We start from the raw sequence: 14573 nt of genomic DNA, 5'->3' as shown, positions 1-14573 counted from the left end.
TGCATCGTATGTTGTACTGCCCCACTCCATAAGATAATCTCTATCGGCTACCAACTGCATATAATCTTGTCTTAGAATCTGGATAGCCTCACATAAAGAGTGGAACTCTATCAAGGAAAGATAACTGCCTCCCTGATCATCACTAGTAGGAGAACCCCATCCATAAACTGCTAACAACTGACGAGTAGCATCAAAATGTTGGCAAGCAATAGCAATGTCTCACTCACTAACTCTCAACTGATTAAACACATGATGGTAGTGGCTAGACTGTCTCCTAAAAACCTCCTCTAATGCACTATCTAAAGGAGTATCCTCAAAGTTACTACCCTCTCGAGAATCAACTCCAAAGCTCATATCAACATATGGAGTATCAAAAAATGTAGCACTGATGTCTAACTCCTCTATACCAAAAGAAACTGCCAAGGAAACTAAGTCTTCAAAACTACCCACTGCATCCTCCTAGATGTCATCAATGCCAATATGATCCTGGGACTCATCTGTACACACTGCCAAATATGAAAGATCATCAACACATTCCAGCAGGTATGGTCAACTAGATATATGAACAAAGCCCAACACCAATGTATAAAAACTAATACCAACATCGGACAAGCTGCTAGCACAAGAAAAGACAACACCATGCAATTTGCTAATCAAATCCATGATAGCACCCAAACAAACACTGCTACCAAAATGTGTTAAAGATCTCCAGTCAACTAAATCCCAAATGCCAATATAACAATCTCGAGTCCATTTATGTAAACTAGAATCAGCTGGTAACTCAAGCAAAATCCTCACTTGAGTAATATGACCAATACCAACTAACTCCACATACCTGTCATGATGAGATAATGAAGTCACAATACTATCTTTACTCACCTTCAGCTGGCGGGATAAATCATGTGAAGTACTACTAGCCTCAACCTCATGTGACAAAGCATCTAACTGTGCCTTATACTCTCTCTCAAAAAAGTCATGAATGGTCAATGTCTGCTCATCTCTACCAGGTATCTCACCATCATGCACAACAACATCATCATAATCATCATCCTTGAGGTCAAATCTATCTATCACTCTTTGACTAAAATCATCAAATGTAGTTACCTGATCATGACCTTGAGTAGTCATTCCATGATACCACCAATCATAGGCTACATCTTCCAAGTGTAGACTTGCAATTTGAATAGCATCACTCTCCTTCATGGGGTTAAGTGTGAAGAAGGTGTGTAAGTTTTGTAGCCATGCTCTAGCTGAAATTTTATTTGTTCCATCAAAAGTAGGTGCTATAAACTTTCTTATTTTATTTTTGAGCTCTCTTCCACTTATGTCATGCTCCCTTCTGTTCTCTTTCTTGGGCATCAAAATGTTCATCATATCCACATATTCTCTAAATGGAACCGAACTACGAAAGTCATCATCTAAGCCATTGTAAGTAGCTCTTAAGGTAATCAAGTTACCTGTAACCTCTTCCATAGGATTAATGGTTGGATTTGGCACTGGTGGCTCATCTGCATGCAGAAAAATAGTTTTTGTTGATTGAGAGGGTGTGAGTTTCAGATTTCTTGACTCCTCTGAAGTTCTCCCTTTCTCATTAATAGATGCAACTCCTCGCAATTTTTCTGTCAATATTTGCAAAGCCTCTCTAGTTTCTGCCAAACTATCCACTGTTTGCTTCTGAGTATTTTGGATGTCTTGGAAGAATTTCTTTGTCATCTCATCTAGATTAGCCATACTTTTTCCTTCCTTGGATTTTATACTTTTACTTTCAACTGGAGGTTTGATCAAAATTTCTTTATTCTTTTCTTGTTGTAAATATCTCTTTTCTCTTTCACTTAGTTGCATGCAACCATAAATTTTGACATGCAGTTGATTAGAAGCAACATGCAACCACCAAATTCACCAAGAACTAACATGCAAATGATTAGAAGTAGAATGCAACCATAAATTTTGACATCCAGCTGATTGGAAGAAACATGCAACCATAAATTATGACATGCAAGATTTGGGTAGTTATCAAAACTGACATGCAAGATCTGGGTAGTTGTCAAAACTGACATGCAAGATCTGGGTAGTTGTCAAAACTGACATGCAAGATCTGGGTAGTTGTCAAAACTGACATGCAAGATCTGGGTAGTGTCAAAACTAACATGCAATATTTGGTTAGTTGTCAAAACTGACATGCAAGATCTGGGTAGTTGTCAAAACTGACATGCAAGATCTGGGTAGTTGTCAAAACTGACATGCAAACTTCTACAAACCCTCAGGCTGGCAAGATCATGGCTTTTATACCACTAAAATGTCCCTTTCTCTGATTTTATATGATATTTCAAGCCTCTAATCAGATCTTTAAGATCAAACAGCCAATCTTTCAAAGATCCACCAATTTCTCAATAAACTCCAAATCGGGTATGTCGGAAATAGTGCCAAAAGCTTCACAGTTTCACCTATTATTAATAAATCTGAAAGTGGACATTTTTACAGAAATTTGAACAGCATAAAAGCCTATAAAATGACATTTCCAGGTCTGTATAACATGCACACAATAGCTCCCAAATGGAGGACAAAAATAATGCTCATCGGGCTCCCAAAAATAGCACAAAATAGCCCAGAATCACCACAAAAACTTAATAATCTATCACAGAAGTATAATCATATCCAAATAAATATTTTCAACTCTATTTTAACATTTAAAAGTCTGATATACAGCAGCAACCCAAACTAATATGAAATACTCAACTGAAAACACCAAACTCTTACAAAATATACACTCGAAAACCCACAAATCTGCATTGTTCAGCACAAAGGCAAACTCTGCATGAGCATGCACATGGAATAGCTTCAAACTCCCATTCTTAGCCTTCCTAGAAACCTGCAAACTCCCATTCTTGGGTCTCCCTGGAAACTTGCAAACTCTCGTTCTTGGGTCTCCTTCTCCACAGGTTTGGCAACCTCTGAAGAATAACAAAGAAATGAGCAAAAATCAAGTTTTGGAATCTATCCAAAATGCCTCCAAACCCCTTAAAAGAGGGCATAACCCTAACTCACGTCCAAGAGGGGTTAATAAAACACATATTAATAATAATTTTCATTTATTAGTCCATTCGCTTCCAAAGATTATCCCCTTTTGCTGAAACTTCACCTTTTTCGGCCTGCCTGCCTTAGCAAAGATTATTATTTTTAATTATTTGAAAAAGGGACATGACACTCATCCTATTCAGTGCTTGAACGTTCTTAGGCACGCCGAACCAGAATGTCCCTAAGGGTCACTAAATGCCATAGATTTGCAATCTTTGACAGGGCATGTCTCGAAGCTCGTGCGAGGTATGGATGCAATTCCAGTTCCTATAGGACCATGTTGCAGAGACCTACATAACCTATCTTTTTTTTTGGAGATCATACTCCATTTTGATCTTGCCACACCATCTCAAGTGATGCTAAAACTTATAGTGTTGGCTAGTACAAAGTTGCCAACTGCCAAATCTCTCTCACCTTTCATCGTGGGATCGAATTGTCTGCTTCGTTACCTTCGGGTGGCTGGGTAAACCCTATCAAAATGAATATTTTTAAGGTAAATGATTAGAACAATACAAATAGTGTACAACGTTCATGGATATGTGAGCTTGGATATGTGTTGCAAGATGAGTATAGATCTTATGTCTACAATTGCAATACTTTATGTCAGGTATTGTTACTATATTTTGGTTATAACTTGTTGGTGACCTAGAAGTAAGGTTTGGGAGCATAAAGCATGGTAGAAGACTTGGAATAGTGCATGATTTTGGATTTTCAATTCATTTGGTTTGTGTTGTGACAATCACTAGCTTGTGGTGTATAGATTATTGCTTCTATGAGCTGAGGCGATGGTGTAGTGTATTGTTTGGATTGGTGAGTGTTAATTGATGAGTAGGAATCCAATGAGTCCTGAGTGTTCTATTTATTCTCATGAGATATGGGTTCATGCAAACCACTACTCATGCAACAAGGGTCAATGAATTTGACTTAGAAACAACATAGTTGAATCTTGATAGAAATATCACAATTTGACATGTTGTGGAATATATATGTTACTTATCAATTAACAAGCTTAAGGGGATTACTAATGAATGGTTCATAAGGCACAACACTTGATGAAGCTTTCACAAATGGACTTGCCAAAAGAGTGGTTTTAACCATGGGGGGAACTTTTTAGTTAAGCACACTTGAGTTGGAGTAGTACTAGGATGGGTGACCTCCTAAGAAGTATTTGTACTTCACCTCTCTAAGCATCAATTAGATTCAATGAGTGCTAAGTTTTATATTCATTATCATGAGAGATCAATTCGTGTAAACCACTACTCATGAAACATGGGTCAATGAATTTGTCTCAAATACTACACAGTTGAATTTTGATAGCAATATCACAATTTGACTTCTTGTAGAAATTTCTCCTACTTATCAATCAATAAGCTTAAGGGAAATTCTAATGAATGGTTCATAAGGCACAACACTTGGTGAAGGTTTTGCAAATTGTGTTGCAGGAAGAGTGGATTTAACCATAGAGGAAACTTTATAGTTAAGTGTGCTCAAGCGAGAGTAGTACTGGGGTGGGTGACATCTTAGGAAGTCCATTTACCTCAACTCTATGAGAATCACCTAGATCCAACAAGTGCTAAGTGTTCTATTTACTCTCATGAGAGATGGGTTCTTGTGTCCCACTACTCGTGAAACATGGGATAATGAGATTGACTAAAAAATTACACACTTGAATTTCATTAGTACTATCACAATTTGACTTGCGAAAAAAGATCTAAGCCTGCTTATCAATAACACAATTTGCTAGACCATTTGACCTATCCTAGCATATACATAGATATCCAGTCTCTATGGTGATAGATTGATTGATTTATGAGGTGCACATATACATGTGAGTACCCATTACAATTGGTATTCTATGATGGCAGATCTAACATATGAAATTAATGAAACCTTGAGAATCCTATTAGGCTCTACATCACTGTCTATCTCTGTCACGTGACAATCCTTCATTGTGTTGAGGCTAGATTAATGGATTTACCCCTCCCACTATTTGTGATGTAGATGTAACTTGTGGGAGAGGGTGTTACAATTGTAATGAATGTATATATGATGATTTTGTGTGCAGGGTAAGAGTTTTGACAAAGAGAAAGAACCAAAGATTGGCTGGGTAGTGAAGAGCATGGGCATGGGTGACTACCCTAAGTAGAGAAGTAAGAGTTTTCTCCAAAAAAAGATAATTTTTATGTTTTATATCATCTATTGGGATGATTTTAAGTATGTTTGATTCAATTACAAGATCTAGAAAGATTGGGAGATGAGTTTTTGGGAAAGCCCTAGGGTAAAGGGCCTAGAAGTGAGGGTTTGGTGAAAGGGGATGTAGAAATGCTAGATTGACCAAAAAACTTTTAAATCCTTTCATTTGATCCATATTAAAAGACTATTTGAGGTTGTTAAGTTTCCAAAAAATAAGGGGATATGAGTTGCTTTGTAAATGGCCACTAATTAGGCCTAGTTGTGTAACTGAGATAGCAAGATTTGAGAGATACTTTCCAAAAAAACTATAGTTGAAATTTTGGTATGTTTTAAAAGGGGATAAAGGTTATCTAGAAAAACAAAGTTTTTGGGAATTTCAATGGAAAATTTTGGAGAAAACTAAGAATTACTGTCTGGCAAGGGCTAGTTGAGTCAAGCCTATAATATGTGAAATTGGAAAAGTGTAAGAGATGAGTTGTTGAGAGGTTGCAAGGAGTTGGAACATGTTATATGGGATGTGTTGAGATGACCCAAGGTGTTCGGGTCATGGTATGAAGCCTAGGATGGGTTTTGGTATGTTGGAGGCACCAGGGTACACTAGGTGCATAGGTAGCAACATGGGTGTTTTGAAGACAAACTAAAGAACTGAGTTATAGCATCTTAGATATGGTTGTAGAAAGGTATTACCAAGTCAGAGACCTCCTCTTGAACTCTAGTAGAGTTATATTCCTTGGGTAGATTCCAAGAGTACAAAGGAATCCCGAAGTTGAGTTGTGATTCCTAGGGGAATAGTGGGAGGCTCTACATCAGGTGCAGGGCTTAGGATCTCTTCTAGGGGCTATTTAAACACCAGATCCACCTTAAACTAGAAATGTGATATGATGCAGAGTCCTTGAAAATGCTTCATGAAGACCTTGAGTGCCTTTAGTACCTTGCACCATGTGTGTGTGTGTGTGTGTGTGTGTGTGTGTGTGTGTGTGTGTGTGTGTGTGTGTGTGTGTGTGTGTGTGTGTGTGTGTGTGTGTGTGTGTGTGTGTGTGTGTAAGTTATTTAAAAAGTAAAATAGACTAGTAGTAAATTAAATTTTCTTGTAAGTTTTGTGGCCTATCTACATCTAAAGAATCAAAGGCATCACAAGTCTCAATTTCAATAACCACAATATTACAAGAAATTCATCCAGGTATCTAAGAAATATAGAGAGTAATTCTTCCTTGTATCCCCGTAATAGGGAACCTAAGAGATCACATAACTAATAAGGCTAAAAGTGGAATAAATTTTATTCTATTTTAAACACAAAATTGAAGCACATACATTTAATTTTCAATTCTTCTAACATTAAATATTTTTATATATCTCATTGATTAAATATATGAATATTCTATATTAACTCAACAATCAAGTTCTTATAGGTTCCCAAACATCACTACTAGAAACACATACATAACTTCCCATAAGTAAAAGCCAACATAAATATATGAACAAGATTTCATTATAAATAATTGAATCCATTATTACAATTAGATAGTGTAAAAATCACATAAGCATACCAAGGAAAATCATCTTGATATACCCATTCTTCTTTATTGCAACTAAGCATGTGTACATATACATATTACAAGGAGCAAGTAATCATTATATATCATGTTTTCATATACTTCTAAAAAATTTCTTCTCCAACATGATCTCTATACAAAATGGATGCATAAGTATTATATCATAGTCATGATACAAAAATATGATGTTGCAACATCTAGTCACACACAAAAAAAGATGCAAAATTGGAATGTGTGAAGAAAGATCATACAAGGCTCTTGAAAAACTCTGGAAAAATACTCAATGGATAAAAGACTTTCCACCCAACCATGGAACCTTACTTCCCTACTCCCCTAAACTAGGAGATAACACAAGGCCCCACACCAAGTTCAAACATAAGCAAGGGGATAAAATAGCTATTTTAACAATGATAAAGTTTATTGCTGATCAATATTGTATCAAAAATTCAAACTGATTAGGTATTGAATTAAACTTGATAAGAAAATGATAGAGAAGGAAAAATTTAAACATGAACAAGATCATAAATCATATGACAATGACATATTGGAAATGATAAACTTATGCTTAAACAGTGGTAAAGTTTATTGTTAATCAATATTCTATCAAAGTTTTGAATTGATTAGGTATTGAATTTAATGTCATAGATGAACATATCTAATTTGATGTCATACATGAACATATATAATTTAATGACATACACAAACATATCTAATTTAATGTCATACATGAACAAACATATCATATATTAACCAATAATGTCATAAGTCTAATAATGTCACGCATCAAATAAATGTCATACATCAAATATAAAATGTCATCTATACATCAAATGTATATCGAATATGTCCATTGACATAAAATCCAACATATATGTGCACTGATGCCTATACATGTACATGTCTATCAACTATATCTTCTCCTTCCCATGAGGGTAAGGAAACAAATCCCTAGAGGCTTTCTGTTGTCGTGTGGAGGGAGATGGTGGTGATGATGGGGTCCTCCTTACACACTCACGTGTCCTCTTGTTGAGGCTCTTCTTTAACTCGAGCTAATACAAACAAGGTAGAAATGAATGAATAATTATTATACATTTAAATCAAATATATGTACACACAAAATTAATTATTTTCTTACCACCATCATATAGTCACTCTGCAAGTCCACCTCGAATGTTCGTGGACGATCAAGTGTGACAAGACCCAACAACAATTGAATCAATATAATCACTTATAAATAACATTATAAATTTTGATACTAACTATTATAAACAACAATTAAAATCAATAAAATTCTTTCATACCTCAGTCAATGGCTGTGAACTAGCCATAGCTACAGCCACTCCACGATCGACGAACCGTCAGAGATGAGGAGGAGTGTCTGATGTCATGAGCTGCATGTCATACAATACACATTACATGTAACACGAAACATGAAAAAAAAATAATCAAATGAATTAAATTAACATGAAACAAATGTACCTCTACGAAGCTCGTATGATGTCTATGCTCCAAGTTCATAGTAAATGTTGACGGTCCTATAGAGAACTGATGCATATGCATAATTTTTTTTCAATCTTTAATATGATTACTTAATAAATATATGTATTAATTTAAATAATTAAATTGATACATACCTCTAGACTTGTGGATGGGGCAAAAAATGAGGTCGGGGGATCGCTACTAGGCCTGCCAACACTTTGACCCTAAATTTTGAACAATGTCAATAGATGCTAATTAATTAATCATTCACTATACATATGAAATGTGATCAAATTATTAAATTATAATTGTAATTTAGCTATGTGTCATTCAAGAACTAATCAATGATGACCCCATCATTTGCACCATCTCCAACATGAGTGCCAAATGTGCATAAGGATCTGCATGATGTGCACATGTGACCGTGGCACACTAAAGGCTCCCCCTCAACTAATGGACTCATGCAATGGATAAGTGTTTGCGTCAAAGCATTAATGGTCCCTAGAGCATTGGCCACTACATGTTCCTTCACAACTGAAGGAATAGTCACATGCTCATCTTGTGGCTTGACCACAGGTGCGCTAACTACATTAGGGTCATGACGTGCCCTCAACCTCTCAAATGATGACCCCCCACCTCTACCCTGGGAGTCTAATATATCAAAATAATTGGAGATCTCCCTAAGGACAAACTCATAATACAATTTCTTTAAAAAATACATGGGGATCTCATGATTGTTGTGAGGGGCATCAAAAACCATCTGCCATCTATCCCAAAAATTATTTCTAATAGCATCGTGTATATACCAATGGATGGGGAACCATTTAGTACCCTCTCTAATAATATTTTGTTCACCGGGTTTTCTAAATAATGCACATATTCTACCTTTTGGTATTTCTTTTTTCTTAACATCTTGATATGACAATTTATTTGCATAAAATCTTTTTTGTTCATCCCTCTTAACCTGCCAAACATCTAACTAACCACTAACTAAAGCTATCTGGGTCTTAATGGATTTGAGGGACGATGCCAATTGAGCCCTCATTGGATTGGTTTGTCCAGATTCTTTCAACTGACCAATGAGTCCTTCTAATTATGTTTTGCCTCTTTCTATTTCATTTATTATATTTTCTTGTGTGTTAGGCGGAGGTCTTGCAATTGGTTCAGGTTGCAGAATTTGTTGTTCTTCTTGGGGAGGGTTTTGATCTTCTTCAGGATTTGTTGGTTGATTATTGACATTTCTTGATAAAAGATCAATTGAAATCTAAATAAATAAATAAATCTAAAGAAAAATTGTTAAAACCCTACAAAAAAAATATTAAAAACATATCAAACAATGAAAAATAAAATTTAGATCACATACCGCGTGCTCGTGATCTCATATTTTTTTGGTGAGGAGGCATATTGGCAAGGCAGGTGGTGAAAACTTTGATTTTCTCCAATTCGCGTACATGATGCTGTGAGGAGAGGGCAAAAAAAAGAGTTAAAATGAATGGGCTACGAGTATGCCCCATTTATAAGATTTTTCTTTTTTAAAAGTGTGTACGTGCTATTGAAAATTGAAAAAAAAAAAAAAAAGTTGTCACCTTTTTGGCACCACAACTTGGTGCACATACCCACATATAATTGATCAAACTAAGTCAAAATGGTAGAGAACAAATTTCCATGATCCATAGATAGTCTTAGATTTTTCTAGATTTAATTGTGTCAAAGGTTTTTTTGGATCACTTTCTGTGATCCATCATCAGGATGAAAGTCCATATTTTCATCCGATAGACTTTCATCCTGATGATGGATCACAGGGAGTGATCTGAAACATTGATGCAAAAAACCTTTGACACAATTGAATCTAGAAACACTCTAAGAATAAGTCAAAATGGTCAAATCAAGTCAAATTCATCAACTAATTCAATTCAAGTCATGTGGATTAATTACAGTTAAGAAGTGAAATAACTACATAATTGAATTAATTACTTGATTATATAGTCTTTAAATAATTCAACCCAACCCATTTGGTTTGTATACATTATTAATTTAATTAAATATTTGAATTAATTATTTTTTCAAATATCTCAACAACCACTACAAGTCAAATGTAAATCAACCAATGAGAGAATAGGAAAATGTGCACATGGATCAGTTAAGGCTTTGCTATCTTGACCCTTCAGTTTGGAGAATCAATCTTGGCAGGATTCATTTGGACACATCAAACAAACATAGTTCAATATGGTCTTTAATCATAGGTTAACTCAACTCATCAAAATCATCCACTATCCCTTGGAAAATCCTTTAGATAAGACATACTCTTAGTTTAAGTTATCCATTGTCATTTGCATCACCACTAGGAAATTTGCATTCATGTTTCATGTTCTAGAGTGATTTGAACTCATAGAAACATCATAATGGAAAATTCCATTTACATTTTGAGAGTATTTGATCATTTAAATTATCATAATTCATGTTATTTATCATTATTTGCGTTTAATTTAGCTAAGTTTGTATCAATTGATTAACATTTTATTAAGATTTACACTTTCATTCTAGAGGTTTTCACTTTAGGATTGCTTTATAGCTAAGAGCATTCTTTTTATTCTTTTAGATAGAGAACCATAGTATATTCTTAATTACTTTCAATTCAAATTGTAAATAGTATACATCTTTGGATGTTGAATGAGTTTTAATTGATCTAAGGTTCTATGAAAGTATTTTACACATGCATGGCACTCATCATGGGGCTCATGCCTCAACTAACATTTTTGAATGATTTTGAGTGAACATTGGTTGTATATTTAACATTTGTAGATTTGAAATGACCAGAATACTGCTTTTACACAAAATTTTAGCACTTTAGCATGGATTTCAGCTCCTACACAAATTCTTTCAATAATTGTCAAAATTTTTGCAACACATTTGCATTCAATTGCATCTTTTGTGCATAGCCTTTCAATGCTTATACATGAGGACTTGCCATTTCAATTTTTCTCTTTTGCTTATTATTTCAGCTCCTATTCACTAATTTAAAGCTCCTATGCAAATTCTTTTAGCATTTATGCCTTTCTATTGTTTTGATGCAAATTATACCTCTTTTACTATAAATTATAGCACTTTTGCATGAAATTTCAACTCTTATGCATGTTATTTCAGATATTGTGCTTTATGTTTAAGCTACTATACAAATTCTTGTAGTGAGTGTGCATGTTAATGTTCAATTTGAAAATATTTGAACTAAATTGATTTGAAATGTCTTAAAATGTCAAATTTGAAGAAGAGAAGAAGCCAACATTTAGGATTCTAGATTATCACAAGGAGAAGGAAGATAGAAGGTTAAGTAGGTGTGCAAAGAAAGTTCATAAAGCAAATATCTTAGAAATTTTAATGAAGAAATAAAATCATATGAATATTATTTAAAAATTGTTAAGGCATACAAAGCTAAGTCTCTTTCATTGAATTAAGCATTTTTCATTTTGAAGTTTAAGTCAATTTGCATGTGTTTTGAGTAAATTTGAATGGCTTGTTTTGTGTTGCACTAAACTTTATGAAAGGGGGTTCATAGAAGTTGGAATAATCAGCAAGTCACATATTAAAAAATCAAAAAACTCTCAGGAATATGCTTAATCCTTGAATAAATTGCACAATTTAAACCTTTTCTTTCAAATACCTTTCATTTCTTATGGAATTTTAATTTTTTCAAATGTGTCTAGTCTAATAGGGAAGACCTCAAGTGATGTGAGTAAAAGGTATTAAGCATCTGCTCTCACCTTACTCAAGGTGATTGAAATTCCAAACGTGCCCTAGTTTCATTAGATTAAAAATTTGAACTTCATGTCAATTTTATTTTGAAACTAAAAGTTAGTAGGGATATTCTCTAACCCTTCATAGGGTAATCAAGTTCCTTGAACTACCTTTTTCCTCACTTTTTCTTTAAGTAGACCATTTATATCTTGAGCCTTAAAGGGTATACCACTAAAGCTCTTTATGAAAGCCAATACGAGGGAAATCCCAAAGTGGGATACAACTATTTTTACCACAATAAGTCAACCCAATATAAAACAATATAGCTTTATCCTTAATAGGGTGAAGGAAAAAAAAGCATGTAATAGACTTCTAAGCTAGTAGTCTTAAATAAATGTGCAATTACCATCTTGGCATGTGTTGATAATCTCTAAAAAGAGAGGTAAAAGTATTTCTCTTTGAAAAAACTCTTGACTACAACCTTGTTAAATTAGTAAGCCTACCTATTTAGATATGTTGAGCCAAAATTGACTGTAGGTAAATTGATTGGTTTGTTTTCATGTAAAGGCCCCATTGGAATTTGTTGAAAACATACATTTCATGTATAGTTTATAGGGATAAAAATAATTTTACTTGCGTTTTTTTTCTTTATGATAAAAAATCTCAAAAGAAAATATTCATTTAAGATCTTAATTCAAACAAGATCCTAAAGAATCAAGAAATCATCATGAAATAACATAGAGTAGAAGCTATGCAAAACTTCCAGATCTTTTCTATAGAGAAACAAGACTGGTGGGCACAAAAATAGCATATGCACAAAGTCTTTTAGTGCCTACACTTGGTAAAATAGCACTTTTGAGTTGCAAACCCAAGATAGTGAGCACTTCCAAAAAATTCCATCTAAAAAGAGTTGTGTATTTTTTAATACCTTTTTGCAAGTTTGATTCATTTCACTTAAAAGAGATTTTAAATTCAATATCCTTTGGCATGTTCATAAGATTAGGACATTCACACTAAGTTCAAAAACCATCAAATTCTTGTAATATTGTTCAAACATCCTTGATTTTTGTACTTCTAAAAGTTTCTCATCAAAGGATACCTGATCATTTTTTTCTATAACTGAAGACATCAAGATCATGCATCAAGATCTTCATCATAGGGATAGATCTTTCCTTATTAGATATTTTATCCCAAGTGCAACTCATGTTAATTCCCTAAATATTAAAACTCAAATCCTATCAATTTCTTAAACAACATCAAGTTGATTTCAAAACCCATCATTCCCCTCTTGACGAGACATTCTTTAAACTAGGGTGACAATTTCATTTCCATGAAAGTTTAGAAAAGATATTTTAGCATCAAATTATCCTATCAAGAAGAAATAACCATTCTTATGGAAGAAATCACTTTCCCGTGGGAACCTTAACCACATTCTCATTATCAATCATTTCAAAAAGAGAATCAAGAAGAAGAACAAGAACAAGTTCCAATGGCACACAACTCTTGGTATGAGCCACACAAACTAATGATTATAAAAATAATAAGTGTGATGAAGATGAAACCAAAGAAATTATCAATGGAGCTTCTTAGAACCATTTATCATAATAGGTCATGGAGAATGTGTTAGAGAGATACAAAGAGAAATATTTCTAACCTTGGCCTAATTAGGGGTTAAAATACCTCATAATTATGATGTTTCCAAATTGAGACAAAATGAAGATGAAGGAAATCCTTTGGGAATTATTAAATTAATCTTCAATTACTTCAAACCCAGTTGAATAATAGAAAAAAGGCAGTTTCTCACAAGCAATATTCAATAGAAGTTATTTGTCCTTTTCTATTTGACAAAAACTTGATCATGATACCTTTTCCTCCACATGTGGTGCTCGCTAATTATGAATAGTGCATGGGTATAATTGACCCACAAGAACACATTAGATATCTTTTTATATAATATTACATATTATCATATGATCATATTTTCCCTCACATTAGTAGATTTCTTTACACTCTCTATTTTTGTCATGTATTTATTTCCATTGAAGTGTACTCTCTTTCAGGCATTTCATAGTAAAAAATTTTCTAGTGGATGCATGTATTCTTTTGTTAAATTTATTTATCCCATTATGGTATTTTTAGTCACTTTAATGTGGGGACATACACTCTTCTCACTTATGCACACATGCACTTTGATAGTTTAGTTTCCTCCATTGAACTACTGATAGTTCACAGGGACTTGATTGCTGTTGTTCTTTTGGACATGTCTTTGGAGTATCAATAGCCTAGGAGGCCGAATCCTTGATTTTGATCCCTCTTTGGGTTCCTAATAGTCTGGGGGTTCAGGCCATTGTTTGATCTTTCTTTGGAATATTGACAATCTCAGACATTTTTTATCCCTTAAGGACACACATATCGTTATCCCTAAGTCATCTTTTTTATTATTATTTTTAAGACATGGAGTTACCTTGAGGATGAATCCTTCAATTGATTGACTAATATGCCACACATAATTTCTAGACCATTACATCCATCTTTGATGGG

The sequence above is a fragment of the Cupressus sempervirens genome, chromosome 8 (genome assembly GCF_028749045.1).
Source record: "Cupressus sempervirens isolate cs-2001-9-10 chromosome 8, ASM2874904v1, whole genome shotgun sequence".
Taxonomy (NCBI): Eukaryota; Viridiplantae; Streptophyta; class Pinopsida; order Cupressales; family Cupressaceae; genus Cupressus; species Cupressus sempervirens.
The sequence above is the reverse complement of the archived record's forward strand: the minus strand, read 5'-3'. Positions refer to the sequence as shown.